This window comes from Erythrolamprus reginae, chromosome 2 (genome assembly GCF_031021105.1).
Source record: "Erythrolamprus reginae isolate rEryReg1 chromosome 2, rEryReg1.hap1, whole genome shotgun sequence".
Classification (NCBI taxonomy): domain Eukaryota; kingdom Metazoa; phylum Chordata; class Lepidosauria; order Squamata; family Dipsadidae; genus Erythrolamprus; species Erythrolamprus reginae.
In genome coordinates, this window is record NC_091951.1 from 29,060,795 (window position 1) to 29,084,188 (window position 23,394).

Sequence of the window (23,394 nt, forward strand, 5' to 3'; positions counted from 1 at the left end):
TGTCAAGGTCCTCTTTGAACACGATGGATGAACATCACTGCTTCTCTGTAGAGCACCATCTAGTGACATAAGTCTGAACAACATGCTCTTTCCATTTTCACTCTAAAACGTTTGCAAGATTTTTTCATTGATTCTGCACTTACTTCGGTGCCATTAAGTCATATTCGACTCCCATAGAGCATGTAAATAGCTTTTGTCCATGGCTATATATCCCGAACCTTTCTTTTAGGTGCCCCAAGAGTGCACTCATCCCTCCTGGAGCCAAGTCCAAAGCTTTCTTTGCAATAAGCAGCTACTAAACCAAAGGAAAGGGCCCTTATGGGGAAAGACATACAGGCAGGCAGTGAGAAAGTGCACCTCATTTGGGGCCAGTACAGACTGTTTCAGCCAGTTTTTTCTTGGGCATATGCTCAGCCCTAAATCATTTTCATCTTCATCCTATTAATAGAATGTTGAAATATGAGACAAAACCTTGAAGTGTCCACCAACATTTCTTCTAAACAAGATCTAGGTAGAAGATACTATGCTTGGCTGCATAGCCAGAGGTATAACAAGCAGGAAGAGGGAGATTGTGATCCCCTTATATAGAGCGCTGGTGAGACCACATTTGGAATACTGTGTTCAGTTCTGGAGACCTCACCTACAAAAAGATATTGACAAAATTGAACGGGTCCAAAGACGGGCTGCAAGAACGGTGGAAGGTCTTAAGCATAAAACGTACCAGGAAAGACTTAATGAACTCAATCTGTATAGTCTGGGGGACAGAAGGAAAAGGGGGGACATGATTGAAACATTTAAATATGTCAAAGGGTTAAATAAGGTTCAGGAGGGAAGTGTTTTTAATAGGAAAGTGAACACAAGAACAAGGCGACACAATCTGAAGTTAGCTGGGGGAAAGATCAAAAGCAACATGAGAAAATATTATTTCACTGAAAGAGTAGTAGATCCTTGTAACAAACTTCCAGCAGACGTGGTTGGTAAATCCACAGTAACTGAATTTAAACATGCCTGGGATAAACATATGTCCGTTGTAAGATAAAATACAGGAAATAGTTTAAGGGCAGACTAGATGGACCATGAGGTCTTTTTCTGCCGTCAGTCTTCTATGTTTCTATGTATATTATTTGTGTTGTATTGCATTGTCGAAACCTGTAGTATTGCATTGCCTAGAACCGATGATATAATTTTGGAACCATGGAATATAGTCTTTGAAAGTTTATGTAACACAGGAGAAACACCAGAGTACTGGAAAAGAACTGATGTGATTCCCAAAAAAAAGTGGGGGCCGGGGGGCATGATCCAGAAAAATAGAGGCCAATCAGCTTGACATCAATACCTGGTAAAATGCTAGAAAATATATAATCAAGGAGAGAATTTGTGAGCACCTATAAACTAGCAAGGTGATTACTAGAAAGAAGCCAGCATGGATTTTGTTAGAAACAGATTGTGCCAAACAAACCTTATTACCTTTTTAAAATTTAAGCAATTGAATTATCAGATCAGCAAAATGCTGTGCAGATAGTATACTTAGATTTCAGCAAACCATTGGACAAATATTTATGGAAAATGAAAGGTGTAAAAATGAAGGCGGAGAGACTCAGCAATTCAGTGCTTGGAGTCAAACATGGAATTTGAAAAAAAATAATGGAAAGAATAAAATACAATTCTTTGCCCACATGTGCTTTAGACACACAAAGAAATGGTCTACGGTAAGTACACTTCAGTGCACATACAAAGTGAGTGTCATAAATCATAAGATACAATAATTGAACACATGACATACTGATAGGGGAAGCTAGTAAGGAAGATGAGAAGGACAAAACGATGAGGATGATAGCAATACAGCTGACCACATGGGTAAATATCTTTGGGCAGGAGACAGTGGTGCAGGGGTTGGCTGTTTACCAGGGTGATGGCTTGGGGGAAGAAACTATCCTTGTGTCTAGTTTGTTTTGCCATTCAATGCCCTATAGCAGAGTCCTGAGGGTAAGATGTTGAAATGGAATAATCAGAAATGTGATTGGATAATTTCTAAGCAGAAACACTATGTGACATTTCATGCCTAGGTATGCCCATGTTTCGCCATCACTCCGCAGTCTGCATTGGCTGCCGATCAATTTCCGGTCACAATTCAAAGTGTTGGTTATGACCTTTAAAGCCCTTCATGGCACTGGACCAGAATATCTCCGAGACTGCCTTCTGCTGCACGAATCCCAGCGACTGATTAGGTCCCACAGAGTGGGCCTTCTCCGGGTCCCGTCAACTAAACAATGTCGGTTGGCGGGCCCCAGGGGAAGAGCCTTCTCTGTGGCGGCCCCGACTCTCTGGAACCAACTCCCCCCAGAGATTAGAACTGCCCCTACTCTCCCTCCCTTCCGTAAACTCCTTAAAACCCACCTTTGCCGTCAGGCATGGGGGAACTGAAACACCTCCCCCGGGCATGTACAATTTATGCATGGTATGTTTGTGTGTGTGTTTGTTAATAAATGGGGTTCTTTTTAAATCTTTTTAAATCTTTTAAATTTATTTGGATTTGTCATGATTGCTGTATCTTGCTGTGAGCCGCCCCGAGTCTGCGGAGAGGGGCGGCATACAAATCTAAATAATAAATAAATAAATAAATAAATAAATAATAAATGGCAACAGTTCAATCCTGTTTGGGTATTTCATTTAAAAACTGTAACAATAAAGTATATAGTGTTGTACATACTCCTGATCAGTTGGAGGATGATGAAGATATTGAGGACTCGGATTCAGATAGTGTTTATGAATTAGGGGGGGGGGGTTACAGGTAGTAGAACAGGTGGGAGGCCAGCCACAGGATGGGGCTATGAGTTCAGGATCTAGTGAGGGAGAATCAGACGCTCGCTGGGTTAACTCTAAATTCAGAAGGGCCCAAAAACGTAGAGAGCAGAGGTCTGGAAGAAGATATGAAGGAGAGGAATGGGTTAAATATTGTAGTGATGTATTTGGCATGTCAGGGGGTCAGTGGAGAAGAAGGGTAGAGTTTCAACATTGCCAAAAGGAAAAATGGATGTGTTTTTGCCACGCTAAAGTAAGCCAAAGTATTTTGTATTGTTATCAGTCAGTGCTACTGTTTTTCAAAGTTATGCTGTTAGGAAAATAAATCTTGTTTAAGTGAAGCAGAAGGAGGAATGTGAGAAATGCAGCTAAGAGAGAGATAACGGACCGAGTGCTGTATGGAATGTGTTTAAATTACAGAAGAGCAGAGAAATAAATGGAGTTTCTTTATTCATGAAATGATGCATTTAATAAGAGTTATTTGTAATTGCTAAATTTCTACCAGAAACCAGAACATATAGTGGACCAGAAATCAGTGGTCATCGATTGGTTGAAGAGTGTGGGCTACTGTGTGAAACCCAGGATGGTGTGATTTGAAAAGCACACTATTTGACTTAAACTAAGAAGATTTAATTCCAAACTGTGGATCTGTAATGAGCAAGTACGATGTACCTTTCTCTCTTTTTTGACAAAAGTATTAGCAGGGAATGAAAAAAGAAAAGAAAAGAAATATGATGTATGTCTCAAATTGTTCCAGAAAATAAGATATGCAAAGTTTAAGTAATCTGGAAGATGAGCAAATGCAAAATAAATCAATTGAAATATTTGACCTGCAGGTGAGAAACCCCTGGGGAACAAGAATTATACTGTAGTGAAACAGCCATAATTTAGTATTACTTAGACAATAACAGCATTATTTAGACTTTTCTTTGAAGACTTTTCTAGAAATATTTAAAACACAGTCATTAAAAAGCACCCATTTCTGTATATTATTTATATTTTACATGAAATGAAGGTATTTAAACCTATTACATATTTTCAAAGAACCACAAAATAATACATAATGTCTGCATCCTAAGTATATTCACATGTATTATTAAATTTGTATGCCACCCGTCTCACTGTCCCAAGTAACTAAGGTTCAAGAATTAATTACAGCCCCAATCACTGAGCACTTATATGTTGTGTGTGTTTTATATTCTATATTTTAAAATCAATTTAAAAAAAGAATTAATTACAGCAAATAGTCCAGGATGAGAGGCAATTAAAGCCTATTATGAAAAAATGGCTCTCATGAAATATTGTATCTTTAAACACATTACTGCAGAATATTAATATCCAAGTGGGGGCAAGGTATCTATTATTACAAGTAGTCCTCAATTTACAACCACAATTGAGCCCAAAATTTCTGTTGCTAAGCGAGACAGTTGTTAAGTGAGTTTCGCCCCATTTTACATCCTTTCCTGCCACATTTGTTAAGTGAATCACTGCAGTTATTAAATTCGTAACACACAGGATCCCGTGACCCAGACATTGCAACTACTAGTTGCCAAGCATCTGAATGTTGATGCTGCAATGGCCCTAAGTATGAAAAAGGGTCACGAGCCACTTTTTTCAGTGATGTTGTAACTTTGAATGGTCACCAAATGAATGGTTGTAAGCATAGTTCCCTCTAAGCTTACAACCACTCATTCATCATCAACTCAGAGTTTTCCAAACCTGCCCAGAAGCATAGAGGGAAAGAGTAAGAGGGAAGGAGAGAGAGAGGAAGAGAGGAAGAGAGAGAAACAAATAGAAAAAAGAGAGGAAGGAAAAGAGAAAGAAAAAGAATGGGAGTAAGGAAGAGAGAAAGAAAATCAAAATCTAGTTTGAAACTAGCTCAACTATTTAAGTGGCATTTTGATATTGATGAGTTGCCCTATTATGAGCTCACTGTTATAGACACACAGTACAGTATTTTATTTTGAAATTCTCTGAGGCAAAACAGGGTGGGTTTTTAATTTGTTTGTTTATTTATTTATTTATTATTTCTGTGCCGCCCAGTCCCAAAGGGACTGCCGCTCAGACACTATACTTTTCTGCCCACCCCCCCAAAAAATTAGAGGGAACACTGGTTGTAAGTCAAGGACTACCAGTATCATGGAATGGTCATTGCCTACATTCTAACCAATTTGCCTCCAGGACTCCCCTCTTGGATACAATGAGAATAGTCTGATGCCTTAGGAATATTGTAATTATACATAGTTATATTTAATTTCTTACTATGCTTTCAGAAAACGCTTGTTGAAATCCTGATTCATTCACTTTTGCAAGCAAATGCTCTGGTGTCTGAGCATTTCTTTTCATTGAATCTCTCATGTCTAAATAAACTTGGCACTTTGGTTGAAAATAATCCAGCAAGCTGAAAACAAACAATGTACAGTGTTCCCTCGATTTTCGCGGGTTCAAACTTCGCGAAAAGTCTATACCACGGTTTTTCAAAAATATTAATTAAAAAATACTTAATGTTTTTTCCCCATACCACGGTTTTTCCCGCCCGATGACATCATATGTCATCGCCAAACATTTGTCTGCCTTTAATAAATATATTTTTTAATAAACTTTAATAAATAACCCTGGTGAGTAATAATCTAAATGGTTGCTAAGGGAATGCGAAATTGCAATTTAGGGGTTTAAAGTGTTAAGGGATGGCTTGTGATACTGTTCATAGCCAAAAATAATGTATTTACTTCCGCCTCTCTACTTCGCGGAAATTCGACTTTTGTGGGTCTCGGAACACATCCCCCGCGGAAATCAAGGGAACACTGTATATCCCTGTGAACACTTGAAAGTTTTCTAAGTTCCATCAAGCTTTCCTTCCAATAAGAAAGCTGATGGTTTTCCTCCTCTACGAGTCCTCTTGTCTTTAATAATACAGTAGGAGAGTTGTGACCAAAATACTGACCAGTTTGGGCATCTGAATGGCTCCTGATCTGTGTGTAAACTGACATAATTTATTAGATTAGACCTACTTGTGAGAGCTTTCCCACAATTGGGACATTCAAAGGGCTTCTCTTCTGTGCCAGTTCCCCATTATTCCACCAGATGGGAATTCTAACTGAAACTTTTCCTACAATCCAGAGACACATCCAGGGTGAGTCCTCTGGTGTATCAGTAGGTTGGAATTTCAACTAAAAAATGTTCTCACAGTCTGGACACTCATACTGTCCCATGAGAGTCCTCTAGTGCAGTGATTTTCAACCTTTTTTGAGCCGTGGCACATTTTTTACATTTATGAAAGCTTGGGGCACATTGAGCGGGGTGGGGGGGCGGCTAAAAAAAGTTTGGACAAAAGAATTCTCTCTCTCTTCCTCCCCTTCGCTCTATTTCTCCCTCTTTCTCTCCCTTCCTTCCTTTCTCTCTCTCTCCATCCCTTTCTTTCTCTTCCTTCCTCTCTTTTTTGCTCTTTCTCTCCCTCCCTACCTCCCTCTATGTCTTTTTCTCTCTCCTTCCCTCCCTTTTTCTCTCTCTCTTGCTTTCTTTCTCTCTTGCTCTTTCTTTCTCTTGTTCTCTTTCTCTCTCTCTTGCTTCCTTTCCCTCTCTCGTTCTCTTCCTCTCTCTCTTGCTTTCTTTCTCTCTTTCTTTCTCTCTCTCTTGCTTTCTTTCTCTCTGAGCTTCGCGGCACACTGGTTGAAAAACACTGCTCTAGTGTATCACAAGATCAGAATTCTGCTAGAAACTTTTCCCATAATCAGGACACTCAAATGGTTTCTTGCCGGTGTTGAGTTCTACGGTGTGTCACCAGGCTAGACTTCTGACTGAAACGTTTCCCACAAACCAGACACTCATATGGTTTCTCCCCTGTGTGAATCCTCTTGTGTTTCAGAAGATTAGAATAATTATTGAAACTTTTCCCACAATCTGGACACTCATATGGTTTCTTGCCCGTGTGAGTCCTATGGTGTGTCATCAGGCTAGACTTCTGACTGAAACATTTCCCACAATCCAGACACTCATACGGTTTCTCCCCAGTGTGAGTTCTCTGGTGTATAACCAAGTGGGAATTATGACTAAAGCGTTTCCCACAATCTGGACACTCATATGGTTTCTCTCCTGTGTACATCCTCTTGCGGCTCACCAGGATGGAATTACATCTGAATGATTTCCCACAATTTGGACACTCGTAGGCTTTCTCTCCTGTGTGTGTCCTATTGTGCATCACTAGGGCAGAATCAAGGCTTAAACTTTTCCCACAATTTGGACACTCATAGGGTTTCTCTCCTGTGTGAGTTCTCTGGTGTCTCACCAGATAAAAATTGCAACTGAAAGCTTTCCCACAATCTGGACACTCATATGGTTTCTCGCCTGTATGAGTTCTCTGGTGTATCACCAGGTTAGAGGTCTGACTGAAACTTTTCCCACAATCCGGACACTCATATGGTTTCTCCCCAGTGTGAGTTCTCTGGTGTATAACTAAATAGGAATTATGACTGAAACTTTTCCCACAATCTGGACACTCATATAGTTTCTCTCCTGTGTGAGTCCTCTGGTGTTTCAGAAAGTTAGATTTATTACTGAAACTTTTCCCACAATCTGGACACTCATACGGTTTCTCCCCAGTGTGTGTTCTTTGGTGTATAACCAAGTAGGAATTAAGACTGAAACTTTTCCCACAGTACAGACACTCATATGGTTTCTCTCCTGTGTGAATCCTCTGGTGTTTCACCAGGTCAGAATTCCAACTGAAAGCTTTCCCACAATATGGACATTCATATGGTTTCTCTCCTGTGTGAGTACTTTGGTGTTGCACAAGGTTAACATTTTGAGTAAAACTTTTCCCACACACTGGACATTCATATGGTTTTTCTCCTGTGTGACTCCTCTGGTGTATCACAAGTTTAGAATTAGTTTTGAAACTTTTCCCACAATCTGAACACTCATGTGGTTTCTCTCCTGTGTGAGTACTTCGGTGTTGCAAAAGGTTAGAATTATTTCTGAAACATTTCCCACAATCCTGACATTCATATGGTTTCTCGCCCAGGTGAATCCTCTGGTGTATCACCAGGCTGGAATTCTTACTGAAACTTTTCCCACAATCTGGACACTCATATGGTTTCTCTCCTGTGTGCGTTCTCCAGTGTATCACCAGGCTGGAATTTTTAGTGAAACATTTCCCACAATCCAGACACTTGTATGGTTTCTCTCCTGTTTGTGTCCTCTCTTGTATCACCAGGTAAGAGTTCTCACTGAAACTTTTCCCACCATCCATACACTCATATGGATTCTCACTCATATGAGTCCTTTGGTGTATCACCAGATAAGAGTTCTGACTGAACTGTTTTCCACAGTATAGACAGTCATATGGCTTTTCTCCTGTGTGACTCCTCTGGTGTATCAAAAGTTTAGACTTATTACTGAAACTTTTTTCACAAACCGAACACTCATATGGTTTCTCTCCTGTGTGACTTTGCTGGTGTTTCACAAGGTTAGAATCATTTTTGAAACATTTCCCACAATCTGGACACTCATACGGCTTCTCTCCTGTGTGAGTCCTATGGTGTATCACCAGGTTGGAATTCTTACTGAAACATTTCCCACAATGCAAACACTGATATGGTTTCTCTCCGGTGTGAGTCCTCTGGTGTATCACCATGTTGCCATGCTTACTAAACTTTTTGGCACACTGTGGGCACTGGTAGGGCTTTTCTCCAGTATGGGTTCTTTTATGCTCAATAAGTTGGGAAGTATAGCGAAAGACTTTGCCACATTCAGGACATTTGTATGGTTTTTCACCAGTGTGGATCCTTTGATGCATAATCAGCTCTGATTTGCAATCTGTGCTTTTTCCACATTATGCATATCTGTGATGGTTTTCCGCTAATGATAGTCTTAGATACTTGAGGAGGGTAAAAGTAGTTGTGACCTTTTCTTGGATGGTTCAAATTGTTTGTTTCCTCACAGCATTATTGACTGGAATGAATGCTTCCTCCCATAGACTTCTAGTTATTTCCTCTTTTTTCTGAAACTGGAAATATTCCACTTTAATTTTTTTATATAACGTTTCTTTGAGTTCCACATACAAACCTTGTTTATATTTTCAAAGTTCCTTCTTTTCCTATTTTTTTCTCTTGTCTCTTTTGGCTGGGGAAAGAGAAGAGTATTGTGGTTATCTGAAGAAAAGACGTTGTTTACCAGATAAACCAGATTTTCTTTCCTTTTTAAAACTGCTTCTGATTCTCTGCCATCCAGAGGGCTCTTTTTGGGATTCCCTTTGCCTATAAGATTCACATAAAAGCGATACGTTAATTACTCTTCATAATATAGTTGCAAAATGTGAAAAAAAGCAAAAAACATACATAAAATGAAAAAGCAAACATGCCAGACTTCTCACTTAACCACTGCCATTCATTATGAAATGTAAAAGACTAAGTTAAAATCTTCATGGAATCATTGTTGACTTATGCAAATTACAGATTGTCAGTAGCGTTGGCTCTGACTCAGCCAAGCTGGGTGAGGAATTCTGGGAGTTGAAGTCCACAAGTCTTAAAAGTTGCCGTTGGACTAAATAAATAAGGAAGTTAAGGCTCCTTCTCCTCCTCTTCTCAGAAGATGACAGCCGGGCGGCGGCGCGGAGGCTGGGGGGGAGGTGTTAGGCTCCATCAAACGGGTGATGGCTGGGAGCTGGGGCCTCCACCCTCCTTGCAGGTTTTCGGGGGCAGCGGCAGGCAGAGGGACTCCCCCCCCCACTCCCCTAGCCTCAGTGCCACTGCCCGACTGTCATCTTCTGAGGAGGAGAAGGAGCCGGGCGCCGGTGGCGGTGGAGGAAGGCGAACGCTGGGGAACTGTCGGCCGGTTGGGAGGTGGGAGGAGGGGAGGTGTCAGGCTCAATGAAGCGGGCAATGGCCAGGAGCCGCCGAAAATCCCTGCGCCTAGTTCTCTCTCATTTCGGAGGCTCCCAGCTATCGCCCGCTTGATGGAGGCTGACACTTTCCCCCCACGCTTCACCTCCCGCCGGGCAAGAGGGTTCGGGAGGCAGTTTCTGCCGTCCGGCTATTCAGGATCCCGGCCGGCAGCTTCAAGCGGGCGGTGGGCGGGAGGGTGAGGCGGGGAGGGTTCTGACTCAGATCGAGCTTTTGTCCAGATCGAGCCGGACAAAAGTGTAAGTATCTGAAATCTGCGGGGAGCTCCTGGATTTGGGATTACTCCTCAAAGCTGCCACCGCCAGCCCCAGATAACCTCAGCGGAGGTGGCTACGGTAAAAGAAGACAAAAGCGAACCGATCACAGGGAATGAATCTCGATCCAGATCGCAGAAGAAGGTGAAGAAAAATGACATTGCCATAGGAATATACTACAGGACAGTGTTTCCCAACCTTGGCAACTTGAAGATATTTGGACTTCAACTCCCAGAATTCCCCAGCCAGCATTCGCTGGCTGGGGAATTCTGGGAGTTGAAGTCCAAATATCTTCAAGTTGCCAAGGTTGGGAAACACTGCTACAGGACACCCAACCAAGCAGAAAAAATAGATGGACTCTTTGCTAACCAAAGAGTATGTATATAAGAAACATACCACAGTAGCAATGGGAGACTTGAACTACCTTGATATCAATTGGGAGATAAACTCAGCACCAAGTGGGAAATCAAACAAATTCCTAACCAATTAGCTGACAACTTTGTCATCCAAAAGGTAGTAGAGGGAACTAGAGGAAAAACTATTCTGAACCTAATTCTTATTAATAGAGAAGAAGTGATAGAAGGAGTTGAAGATGCTGGAACGTAATGGTACATTCACATGGAGGGAAGTAAACAGTGGGGCATGACAAGGTTTTGTCTTAGGCCCAATATTCTTCAATATTTTCACAAATAATTTAGATGAGGGAATAGAAGGAGAACTCATCAAATTCGAAGATGACAAACTGGCAGAAAACAGCCAATACCCCAAAAGACAAGCTCAGGATCTAAAATGATTTTGACAGACTTGAATAATTAGTCTTGTCCAAGAAAATGAAATTTAATGAAGAGAACTGCAAGGTTTTACATCTGGGCAGAAAAAAACCAAAGTTATAAGTACAGATTGGGTGAAACCTGGCTCCAAAACAGTAACTGTGAAAGGGACCTTGTAGTTTTAATGGAAATTATTTAAACTTGAATCAGCAGTGTGTGCAGCCGCCGCCAAAAAAAAGCTAATACAAAATCCTTGGCTCTACAAACAGAGACATAGAATCAAAATCACATTAAGTATTACGTAGTACCAATTTATAATACTGAATCCATTTTTTATCATCACATTACATAAAAATGTTGAGACTTTGGGAGGGGGAAAGTTCAAAGAGTAATTAAGATGATTGGAGGTTAAAACAAATGAAAAATGGTTGGAGAATTTGAGTATGGTTAGTCTACAGCAGAGATCTTCAAACTTGCCAAGTTTCAGACTTGTGGACTTCAACTCCCAGAATTCTCCAGCCAGCATTTGCTGGGGAATTCTGGGAGTTGAAGTCCAGATATTTTCAAGTTGCCGAGGTTGGGAAACACTGCTCTAGTCTAATGCTGGCTGGGGAATTCTGGGAGTTGAAGTCCAAATATCTTCAATTTGCCCAGGTTGGGAAACACTGGACTAGAGGACAGGATAAGAAACAACGGATGGAAACTAATCAAAAAGATATATCTTACAACTAAGGAGAACTGCCTAACAGTGGGGACAATTAACCAGTGGAACAACTTGGGCATTAAAACCACAGTGGAGGTTTTTAAGAAGAGACAAGACAGACACTTGCCTGAAATGGTGCAGGATCTCCTGCTTGAGAAGGGGGTGGACTAGAACACTGTTTCCCAACCTTGGCAACTTGAAGATATTTGGACTTCAATTCCCAGAATTCGCTGGCTGGGGCATTCTGGGAGTTGAAGTCCAAATATCTTCAAGTTGCCAAGGTTGGGGAACACTGGACTAGAAGACCCCAAAGGTCCCTTCCAGGCCTATTCTGATTCTGAAATGTAAAGCCTCTGCAAGATTTAAAGCACCGGTGTGAATCTCCTCCCTTGCAAACAAAACAACACGCTTATAAAAAACACACGGAATCAATCCTAAAGTGACGGTAATGTTGAAATCTGCCAATCAACAGAAGATTGCAGGCAACTTAAAACCTGCAGCTCTGGCGGAATAAAATTCGGCTGGAGGAGGGGGGGGGAGTATGCAGGAGGCGACATATTTCAGCATAGTTGCTTATCTGCTACTACAATGTGGAGCAAACAGAACAGCCCGACTTGCTCCCGGCCTCTCCTCCGAACTGCCCTCCACTCACCTTCCAGCTGCCGCTTTGATCCAAGAAAAAGTGCAACAGCCACAGCTCCCATTAGGAACCCGGAAGACGAGGTTTCTCTGCGTCTCGCATATCCATATTCTGTCTAGCAATCTACAACTCTATGGCCTCAATTCCTTTCAGTTGCCTAACCATAGAGCGCCATCTAACCAGCAATAGATCGTCGGAGTTCTAGATTCATCAGATTAGCTAGGGGCTTGCTGGCTCTTAAATATTCGTGAAGCTCTTCTTTTGGGGCGCATGTTAAATGATTAACATCCTGCCATCTTCAACATTAATAGAATAATACGGGAGAAAATTGGTAGTGACACCCACGCTGTATCCAATGACATTTAAAAAGGAGATACTCTGTATTACTCTTATGCTCTCTGCTCTCTAGACTAGAGCAGTGTTTCCCAACCTTGGCAACTTGAAGATATTTGGACTTCAACTCCCAGAATTCCCCAGCCAGCGAATGCTGGCTGGGGAATTCTGGGAGTTGAAGTCCAGATATCTCCAAGTTGCCAAGGTTGGGAAACACTGTTCTAGAGCAGCCTTCCCAATTTCCAGAGTACAGCTTTGAGAATTCCCAAGCTGTTTGGGCAAACACTTGGAGGTCACTAGTTTACAGGCTTGAAGCTGATCTATAGATTCCTGCATCCACTGGAGATCAAAAACTATCTACATCCTAACATTTTTATTACGATTCACTTGAGAGCCAGTTGTGGCTGTCCCTGGATCTGCAGGCCCTGAATAGTGTCAATTATGCCCTAGCTACCTGCATACAGGTACCTGCATACAATTAAGCCCTCCTTACCTGCATACAGGTAGTCCTTGACTTATGACCATGACTGAGCCCAAACTTTATGTTGCTAAGTGAGAAATTTTTAAGTGAGTTTTCTACCATGCTGCAATGACTGCAGTTGATAAGTTAGTAACACGATTGCTTTAAGTGAATCTGGCTTCTTCATTGGCCTTGCTTGTCAGGTCACAAATGATGATCGCATGACCCTGGGACACTGCAACCATCATAAATACAAACCAGTGGTCAAGCATCAGGATGTAAATCCACAGACAATCAGGATGCTGGAAGAAGTGTAAAAAATGGTCATAAGTCGCTTTTTCATTGCTGTTGTAACTTTGAATGGTCACTCAATCAACTGTTGTAAATCAAGGACTATCTGTATTGGAGAAATTCTGCATTAGCTGCCCTTGAAGAGCATCTAAAAGTTTTAGCTGATAGAGAATGTTTGTTTTATGTTTTATTTTTGTTTTATTAGATTTGTATGCCGCCCCTCTCCGAAGACTCGGGGCGGCTCACAACCATAATAAAAACAATATTCCAGCGAAAACAAATCTAATATTAAAAAGCACATAAAACCCTATCATATTTAAAAAAGCAAACAACATATACATACCCAAACATAGATATAAAAAAAAAAGCCTGGGGGAAAGGTGTCTCATGCCTGGCGGTATAGATGGGTCTTGAGTAATTTACGAAATACGAGTGTGGGGGCAGTTCTAATCTCTGGGGGGAGTTGATTCCAGAGGGCTGGGGCTGCCACAGAGAAGGCTCTTCCCCTGGGGCCCGCCAAATGACATTGTTTGGTCGACGGGACCCGGAGAAGGCCAACTCTGTGGGACCTTATCGGTCACTGGGATTCGTGCGGTAGCAGGCGGTTCCAGAGGTACTCTGGTCCAAAGTAATGGCTGGAGAAGCTACATGTGTTTCTGAAGCAACCCATGTCACCCCTCTGCTCCGTCAGATGGCTTGGTTGCCAGTTTCATTGTGGGTCCAGTTCAAGCTGCTGGTTTTGCTTTTGAAAGCCCTTCCTGGCATATTATATTATATTATGTTGTGTTATGTTATGCTACGTTATGTATGTGCATGTATGTATTGTGACCCGCTCGCATCCCGTGCAATTAGTCATGGACCCAGAAGACACAAAGAGGGTGGAGGTACGGTACAGGCATCCTGGGTGTTCTTGGCACCCAAGACTGACAGAGAAGAGGACAGGGGGTCAGAGATTGAAGAACAACCAGGGCCTTCTGTACCTCCTGAGAGTTGGTTCCAGAGGACTGGAGCAACCACAGAGTAGGCCCTTCACCGCAGTCTCGCCAGCGGCATTGCTTGGCTGATGGGACCTGGAGAAGGCCAACTCTGTGAGATCGGTCGCTAGGACGTGGAAACAGAAGACAGTCCCGTAAATAATCAGGTCCTAAGCCATGTAGGGGGTTTATAGGTGATAACCAACATCTTAAATTGTGTTCACAGACTGATCAGAAGCCAGTGCAGATCATGGAGTGATGGAGTTATATGGGTTTATCTGGGTACATCCGTAACAGCTCATGTAGCTGCATTCTGGACTAATTGAAGTCTCTGAATGTTCTTTAAGGGTAGCCCGTTGTAGAGAGCATCAATTTTAACAGGATCTGTAATGAAATGTAGCGGTGTCCTGTTTAATATTAAGAAAAGGCAGCTGAGTTAAACCCTGACTTAGTCATGTTTGGAGTAGATCTATTTAAATAATTGGGAGGAGTTAGTGTGACTACATTTAAGGAAACTTATTTTCTTTCATTAATATACTGCCATAATGTACATTTCTCAAATTCTTTGGGTCAGGCACACTTGCACAGAAATAATCAGCAAACAGTGTGTATCATCTGTACTGTTTGCTGGTCCCTGGGAAGCAAATTGCTGGGAGGCAGAGGCAGATTTGTTTTTTTCCTTGTTTTCCTCCCCCAAAACTAAGGTGTGTTTTATACTACAAAAATATTGTAATCACCAAGCTGACCCTTTTAGAGGGACACCCTAAACTGCCATTTTCAATGCAGATCTAATCAGATATTGGCGGTGATAGTGGCCATTTCAGTGATGGGGTCTGACTCTGTTGGATGGAGGAATCTGGAATAAAACAACCCCAACATATGTGCCCAATGTTTTGATGTTTTTAACCTTATAGTTTTATACTGCTATTTATGACATTGTAATAATCGGAGAACAGGCATATACATTTAATAAATTAAAATGAATAAATTTTATTGATTCCCTTTTTATTCAGACTGCATGCAAAGCAGTTCCTGGTTTGCATCCTGAGCCACAAAGAGGCTCTCCTTGTTTTAAACTCCTCCTGCCAGCCAATCGATATGCGCGGAGATATTTTTGGCCACTCACTCAACATCTTAAATTGGGATTTCATTGAACTTGGCAGCCACCTTCCTACTTACCCTAACACTGGAACTCGTGGTTTCCATTCAGTATCTTTGATTCTTATACTGGACTTTTATAGAAACATAGAAGATTGGCAGCAGAAAAAGACCTCATGGTTCATCTAGTCTGCCTTTATATTATTTCCTGTATTTTATTTTAGGATGTATGTATGTTTATCACAGGCATGTTTAAATTCAGTTACTGTGGATTTACCAACCACATCTGCTGGAAGTTTGGGCCTGCTAAAGACAAATAGAACCAATTGTCAGATCATTACTAAAATGTTTATTAGATTATATTTCCTATTATCCTGCTTTCTGCTTTAGTGAAAATATATAAAGCTTTCTTAATCTTTTGTTCTTGGTTCTTGGCATTTTGGCCAGGACCATTTTTCCTTGGAGCTCTCCAATAAAAAGGAAATCATAGAAACATATAAATATAGAAGATTGACAGAAGAAAAAGACCTCATGGTCCATCTAGTTTGCCCTTATACTATTTCCTGTATTTTATCTTAGGATGTATGTATGTTTATCGCAAGCATGTTTAAATTCAGTTACTGTGGATTTACCAACTATTATTATTTTATTATTATTTATTAGATTTGTATGCTGCCCCTCTCCTCATAGTTATTTCATAATTATGTCTGCTGGAAGATCGTTCCAAGCATCTGCTATTCTTTCAGCAAAATAATATTTTCTCACGTGGTTTCTAATCTTTCCCACAACTAACCTCAGATTGTGCCCTCTTGTTCTTGTGTTCACTTTCCTATTAAAAACACTTCCCTCCTGAACCTTATTTAACCCTTTAACATATTTAAATGTTTCGATCATGTCCCCCCTTTTCCTTCTGTCCTCCAGACCAGAGGTCCCCAACCTTTTTTGCACCAGGGACCGGCTTTCAGCTAGACCAGTTTTCCATGGCCCGGTGGGGGGGGGGGGAAGCTAGCTGTCAGCGGCGCCGTAAAAGGGGCGATCAAGAGAGGAATGGGTGAATGAATGGACGGAGGGTGGGAAGGAAGGAAGGAAAGAGGGAAGGTACAGGAACAGAAGAAGGGTGCAAAGAAGCAAAGAAAGGTGTGAAAGGGGAGAGTAAGAGAGGAAGGAGTGAAAGAAGGGAATGAGGGAGGAAAGAAGGGAGGAAGGAAAAGGAAAGCAAGAAATGGAGGGAGGAAAGGAAGGGAGGAAAGGAAGGAAGGAAGGAAGAAAGAAGGAAAGAGGGAAGGGACAGGAACAGAGGAAGGAAGCAAGGAAACTTATGAAAGGGGAGAGTAAGAGAGGAAGGACTGGAGGGAGGGAGGGAAGAAGGTAGGAAGGAGAAAGAAAAGAAATAGAGGAAGGAAAGGTAAAAGAGAGAAAGAAAAAGAGCAAGAAAGAAAGAAAGAAAGAGAAAGAAAGAAAGAAAGAAAGAAAGAAAGGCAACTTCAAAGAAAGGCTCACTGAGCATCTCTCACTCTCTCTCTCTTTCTATCCCTCTTTCTTTCTTTCTCTTCCTTTCTCTCTCTCCTCTTCCTTTATCTCCTCTTTCTCTCCCCCCTCTCTCCCCCTTTCCCTCTCTCTTTCTCTCTCCCTCTCTTGCTATCTCTCCCCCCTTTCCCTCTCTTTCTCCCTCTCTTTCTCTCTCTCCCCCCTCTCTCTTTCTCTCTCTCTCCCCCTCTTTCTCTCTCTTCTTCTCACTTTCTCTCTCTTGTTTTCTTTCTGTCTCTTTTGCTTTCTCTCTCTCTCACTTTCTCTCTTGTTTTGTTTCTCACGCTCTTTCTCTCTCTTGTTCTCTCTCTCTTGCTATCTCTTTCTCTCCCCCCCTTTCTCTCACTCTCTCTTTCTCACTTTCTCTCTATCTTGCTGTCTGTTGCTTTCACTCACTCTCGTTCTCTCTCCGTTCTTCTCAGCGGTGACGCGCGCACGCCCTGCCTGCCTCACATTTGCCGAGAGGATTTTCGCCCCGGGCTCTCAGCAAGGGGGTTTGCATGAGAGGCGGGGCCGGCGGAAGGTGATATTCAATGTCGGGGGCGCACGGGCGGTTTTGCACGCGCTCCCTATCTCCCTGCTAGCCCACTCGGAATACGTATTCAAAATAAGAAAAGCCTTTGCCGGCGAAGGCTTTTCTTATTTTGAATACAGTATTCCGAGTGGGCTAGCAGGGAGACAGGGAGCGCGCGCAAAACCGCCCATGCGCCCCCGACATTGAATATCACCTTCCGCCGGCCCCGCCTCTCATGCAGCCCCCTTGCTGAGAGCCCGGGGCGAAAGTCCTCTCGGCAAATGTGAGGCGGGCAGGGCGTGCGTTCCGGGTGCGGGAGGAGCTGCGGTGAAAGGCAGGAGGTGGCAGAGGAGCAGAGGGGGCAAATCGGGCGGGCGGTGGGCAGCGCGGAAAGGCCGAGGGGGCCCTGGCGCCGCGGACCGGCTGAAAACCTCCAACGGCCCGGTCCCGGTCCGCGGACCGGCGGTTGGAGACCCCTGCTCCAGACGATACAGATTGAGTTCATTAAGTCTTTCCTGATAGATTTTATGCTTCAGATCTTCCACCATTTTTGTAGCCCGTCTTTGGACCCGTTCAATTTTGTTAATATCTTTTTGTAGGTGAAGTATTTATTTATTTATTCGACTTCTATGCCATCCAATCCTGAAGGACTCAGGGCGGCTTAAATATAATGTATGTCAATAATTTTAAACAGGTTAAAAACACAAACAAAACAGAAGAAAAATTAAAACTGTAAAAACAAAAAGATAGACATAGAGAGAAGTTATTTCCAATCTCCTTTACAGTAACTATATTTATTTATTTATTTAGACTTCTATGCCGCCCAATCCCATTGGGACTCAAGGCGGCTTACTACAACCACAACAATCGAATACAATATGAAAAGTCAAATATAAATAACAAAAATAATAAAAAAAACCATTATACTAACAGTTAAACAATTAATAAACCCTAACAAACAATCCAATTAGACACACATACATATCAATCCCTCAGTTCGGCCGTGACAAGATGTATCCCTCACGGCCCCGAGGCCTGACAGCAAAGTCAGGTTTTCACAGCCTTTTGGAAGGCCAAGTGTGGAAGCAGTATGGACATCGGGGGAGGGGGGAGTAGTTGATTCTATAGGGTCGGGGCAGCCACAGAGAAGTCCCTCCCCCCTTGGGCCTGCCAACCTGCATTGGTTAGCCGATGGGACCCAGAGGAGGCCAACACTTGTAATCTAGTACAGTGTTTCCCAACCTTGGCAACTTGAAGATATTTGGACTTCAACTCCCAGAATTCCCCAGCCAGCATTCTCTGGCTGGGGAATTCTGGGAGTTGAAGTCCAAATATCTTCAAGTTGCCAAGGTTGGGAAACACTGCTCTAGTCTAGTGCTGACTGGGGAATTCTGGGAGTTGAAGTCCAGATATCTTCAAGTTGCCAAGGTTGGGAAACACTGATCTAGTAGGTCTCTGGGAAGTATGTGGCAGGAGACAGTCCAATAATTAATTAATTAATTTAATTAGAAATACAAAATTACTTCTTTATAGATACAAAAACACTCTTTTCTAATTCCTAGCTTGTTTTTTCTATAATCAAAACTGAAGATATGTTTTTTTTCCCTCACGCAAATCTCTAACAAACTTCCAATTAGTAATGAATGTAGAGAATATCTTTTCTATGATTGAGGTAATCAATTACATCATCTTCACCAACCATTCCTTCATTCCAGTGATCATTGAATCATTGGTGTATATAATGCAGGTATTATTCAACTTACTACCACAATGGGGGACAAAATTTTAATCCTAGAACAAGGGTCCCGAACCATCAAACTACACAAGTGGTAGACAAGCATGCACATACGCATGTATCTCCATTTGTAGAGGCAAGGAAGCTCATAAGTCAAGGACTACCATTATCATGGAATGATTACTGCCTTTGCAACACTACATTCTGACCACTGTGCCTTCAAGATTCCTCTCTTTCTGTGACATATCAAATTGGATACAATAAGAATGGTTTGATGCCTTAGGAACATTCTAATTCTACAGTGATACCTTGTCTTACGAACTTAATTGGTTCCAGAACGAGGTTCGTAAGGTGAAAGGTTTGTAAGACAAAACAATGTTTCCCATAGGAATCAATGGAAAAGTTATTATTATTATTATTATTATTTATTAGATTTGTATGCCGCCCCTCTCCGAAGACTCGGGAAGACTCGATTAATGCGTACAAGCCCAAAATTCACCCCTTTTGCCAGCTGAAGCGCCCGTTTTGGTGCTGCTATGATTCCCCTGAGGCTCCCCTTCATGGGAAAGCCCACCTCCAGACTTCCACGTTTTTGCGATGCTGCAGGGGAATCCCAGCATCGCAAAAACGGGCGCTTCGCTGCCAACGGAAGTCTGGAGGTGGGGTTTCCCAACAAGGGGAGCCTTTGCCTTACAACAGAAGTCCGAGGTGGGGCATCCCAGCAGCAAGTGAAAATAGTTTGGAAGAAGAGGGAAAAAAATCTTAAACCCCAGGTTCGTATCTCAAAAAGTTCGTATGACGAGGGATTCGTAAGACGAGGTATCACTGTAGTTATATTTAGTTACTTACTATGCTTTCAGAAATCCTAATTCTCATTTACTGATTCATTGATTCTTTGCAAACAAGTTTCTTGTGTCATTTCTTTTGATTGAATCTCTCATGTCTAAATAAACTTGGCTCTTTGGCTGAAAATAATTCAGCAAGCTGAAAATAAACAATGTATAACCCTGTGAACTCGACTAAAAATTCCCCATACAGTTGGACACTCATACAGTTAATGTCTTGAGAAAGTCCCCTAGTGTATGACCAGATTAGAATTCTGCTGGAAACCTTTCCCACAATCCAGACACTCATATGGTTTCTTGCCTGTATGAGTCGTCTGGTTTTTCAGGAGGTTAGAATTATTAATTAAACTTTTCCCACCATCTGGACATTCATAGAGTTTCTCTCCTGTGTGAGTCCTCTGGTGTATTACCAGGTTAGAGCTTTGACTGAAACTTTTCCCACAGTGTAGACATTCATATGGTTTCTCCCCTGTGTGAGTCCTCTGATGTTTCACCAGGTCAGAATTCTGAATAAAATGTTTTCCGCAATCTGGACACTCATAGGGTTTCTCTCCTGTGTGAGTCCTCTTGTGTTTCACCAGGTCAGAAATCCCACTAAAACTTTTCCCACAATACAGACAGTCATATGGTTTCTCTCCTGTGTGAGTCCTTTGGTGTTTCACCAGGTCAGAATTCTGAGTGAAACCTTTCCCACAATACAAACACTCATATGGTTTCTCTCCTGTGTGAGTTCTCTGGTGTCTCACCAGGTCAGAATTCCCACTGAAGCTTTTCCCACAAACTGGACATTCATATGGTTTCTCTCCTGTGTGAGTCCTCTGGTGTTTCACAAGGTCAGAACTGTGAGTGAAACTTTTCCCACAATACAGACACTCATAGGGTTTATTGCCTGTATGAATCCTCTGGTGTATTACAAGGTTGAAATTCTTACTGAAACTTTTCCCACACTCTGGACACACATATGGTTTCTCTCCCATGTGGGTCCTCTGATGAATCACCAGGTTAGAGTTCTGACTGAAACTTTTCCCACAGTATAGACATTCATATGGTTTCTCTCCTGTGTGAGTCCTCTGGTGTGTCGCCAGGTAATAATTCCAACTGAAAGCTTTCCCACAATCTGGACATTCGTATGGTTTCTCTCCTGTGTGAGTCCTCTGGTGTTTCACCAGGTCAGAATTCCAACCGAATGCCTTTCCACAATCTGGACACTGATACGGTTTTTCTCCTGTGTGAGTCCTCTGGTGTTTTACCAGGTCAGAATTCTGAGTGAAACTTTTTGCACAATATAGACACTCATAGGGTTTATCTCCTGTATGACTCCTCTGGTGTATTACTAGACTGAAATTCCTACTGAAAATTTTCCCACAATCTGAGCACTCGTATGGTTTCTCTCCTGTGTGAGTCCTCTGGTGTATCACCAGGTTACCATACTTACTAAACGTTTTGGCACACTGTGGGCACTGGTAGGGCTTTTCTCCAGTATGGGTTCTTTTATGCTCAGTAAGTTGGGAAGGGTAGCGAAAGACATTGCCACATTCGAGGCATTTATATGATTTTTCGTCAGTATGGATTCTCTGATGCATAATCAGCTCTGATTTACAATCTGTGCTTTCCCCACAATATGCATAGTTGTGGAGTTCTTCCATCATTGATAGACTTAGATTCTTGAAGAGGTTAGAAATATTTGTGATCTCTTCTTGGATGATTCAAGCTGTTTGTTTCCTCACATTGTCAGGAATGAGCGCTTTCTCCCCACAGACTTCTAGATATTTCCTCTTTTTCTGAATTGGGAAATGTTCCACCTGTAATTTTTTACATAATGTTTCCTTGAGTTCCACATACAATGCTTGTTTATCAGCTCAAAACACTTCTCCTATTTTTTTTCCTCTTGTCTTTTTCTAGTTGGGGAAACAAAATTGGTTTTTGGTTATCTGGAGAAAAGACGTTGTTTACCAGATGTACCGGATTCTCTTTCCTTTATAAAGCTGCTTCTTATTCTCGGCTGTCCAGAAGGCTCTTTTTGGCTTTCTCTTTGCCTGTAAGATTCACATAAAAGTGATACGTTAATTACTCTTTATAATGTGGTTACAAGGTGTGAAAACAAGAAAAAAAGCATACACAATTCTGGGAGTTGAAGTCCAAATATCTTCAAGTTGCCAAGGTTGGGAAACACTGATCTAGTAGGTCTTTGGGAAGTATGTGGCAGGAGACAGTCCCATAAAGATATTTTCTAATTTTAATTAGAAATACAAAATTAATTCTTACTCTATGGATTCTTCACACAATCATGAAATTCTGTTAAATAGACTTTTATTACAGTCAAATGTTGTAATCATAGGTTTTTAGGCACTGAACATTGGAATGGAATATTGCTGAAGGGTGATGTTTTAGCCTAATGGGTGCTGTATAAACCTTATTCTTTCTCTATTGAAAGGAAGCAAAGTTCAGGCTGAGTAAGCAAGCTGCAGAATCCATGACCACGTGGAAAATAATTAACTTGATATACAACATGAAGAAAACCTACAGCTAACTTCCATATAAGGAAATATATGCCTTACTCTTATTCCTTTGCTAATCACCAGTAAACACACAATCCAGGAAAAGGCAAAGAATGGAGCTTCTGTTAATTATCTATAGGGAAGTCACGAGGAGGTTGCCTTATACAGCGCATGAGTGAATGGTAGTTGGAGGATGGCTTAATGTATCTGGCGTTCGCGGATTGGTTATTCTGTACCACATGTCAGGAAAAGTAAAATACAATAAAAGGAGAGATCTTGATTCAATCGAGGTCGTCTCATTGAGAAAATTCTCTCTGTTGCTTCATTTTGATGTGGCAATCATGGCATTCTGTGCCTCCCTAGAGGTCGGCCCACTGGGGGAGGGCAGTTTGCCTTCAAAGACCATCAATATAATAATAATAATAGTAATAATTTAAAAAAAGGAAAAAACCCAGAAAAACAGAACATCCAAGAACCGTTTCAGATTCTTAGAATCTAGACATTTTGGTAGCTCTTTGATCCTAGTAGCAGATTCTTGGGTAATAAATGTAGTCCTTGACTTACAACATTTCATTGACCATCCAAAGTTGGTCATCACCCAAGTCAACAAAGACATGCTAGGTGTTGAGGTTCTTGGACATTTGGAGAAAAATGACTTACAAAACTCATGACTTTTGGCTGAGCAACCAAAATTGACCCATTGTAAATACAGTAATCCCTCGATTTTCGCGGGTTCAAACTTCGCAAAACAGCTATACCACGGTTTTTCAAAAAATATTAATTAAAAAATACTCCACGGTTTTTTTTCTATACTACGGTTTTTCCCACCCGATGACGCCATACGTCATCACCAAGAATCACTTCTCTCTCTTTCTCTCTTTCCTGTCATTCTCTGCTTCAATCATTTTCTCTTTTCTCTTTTTTCTCCCCTTTTTTCTATCATTTCTCTCTCTCTCTCTACCTTCCACTCTCCCCCCCTTTGCTCTCTCCCTCTCTCTTTCTCCCTATCCCTCTCTCCTTTCTATCTTGCTCTGTCTGTTGCTCTCTCTGT

General features: G+C 41.8%; 1 protein-coding gene and 1 pseudogene across 2 annotated transcripts in view; both read right to left on the reverse strand.

Moving 5' to 3' along the window:
- The window catches only part of LOC139163047 (zinc finger protein 271-like), a 35,750-nt gene extending 23,605 nt beyond the window's left edge, over positions 1-12,145 (reverse strand). For both annotated transcript variants that reach the window (XM_070743976.1, XM_070743975.1), the window contains exons 1-2: positions 12,081-12,145; positions 8,974-9,056 (exon numbers count right to left, since the gene is read on the reverse strand). The gene's annotated coding sequence lies outside the window, so the exon portion shown is untranslated. The remainder of the gene's footprint in view (positions 1-8,973; positions 9,057-12,080) is intronic.
- Positions 1-23,394, reverse strand: part of LOC139159278 (zinc finger protein 850-like) — a 39,389-nt pseudogene that overhangs the window by 8,876 nt on the left and 7,119 nt on the right.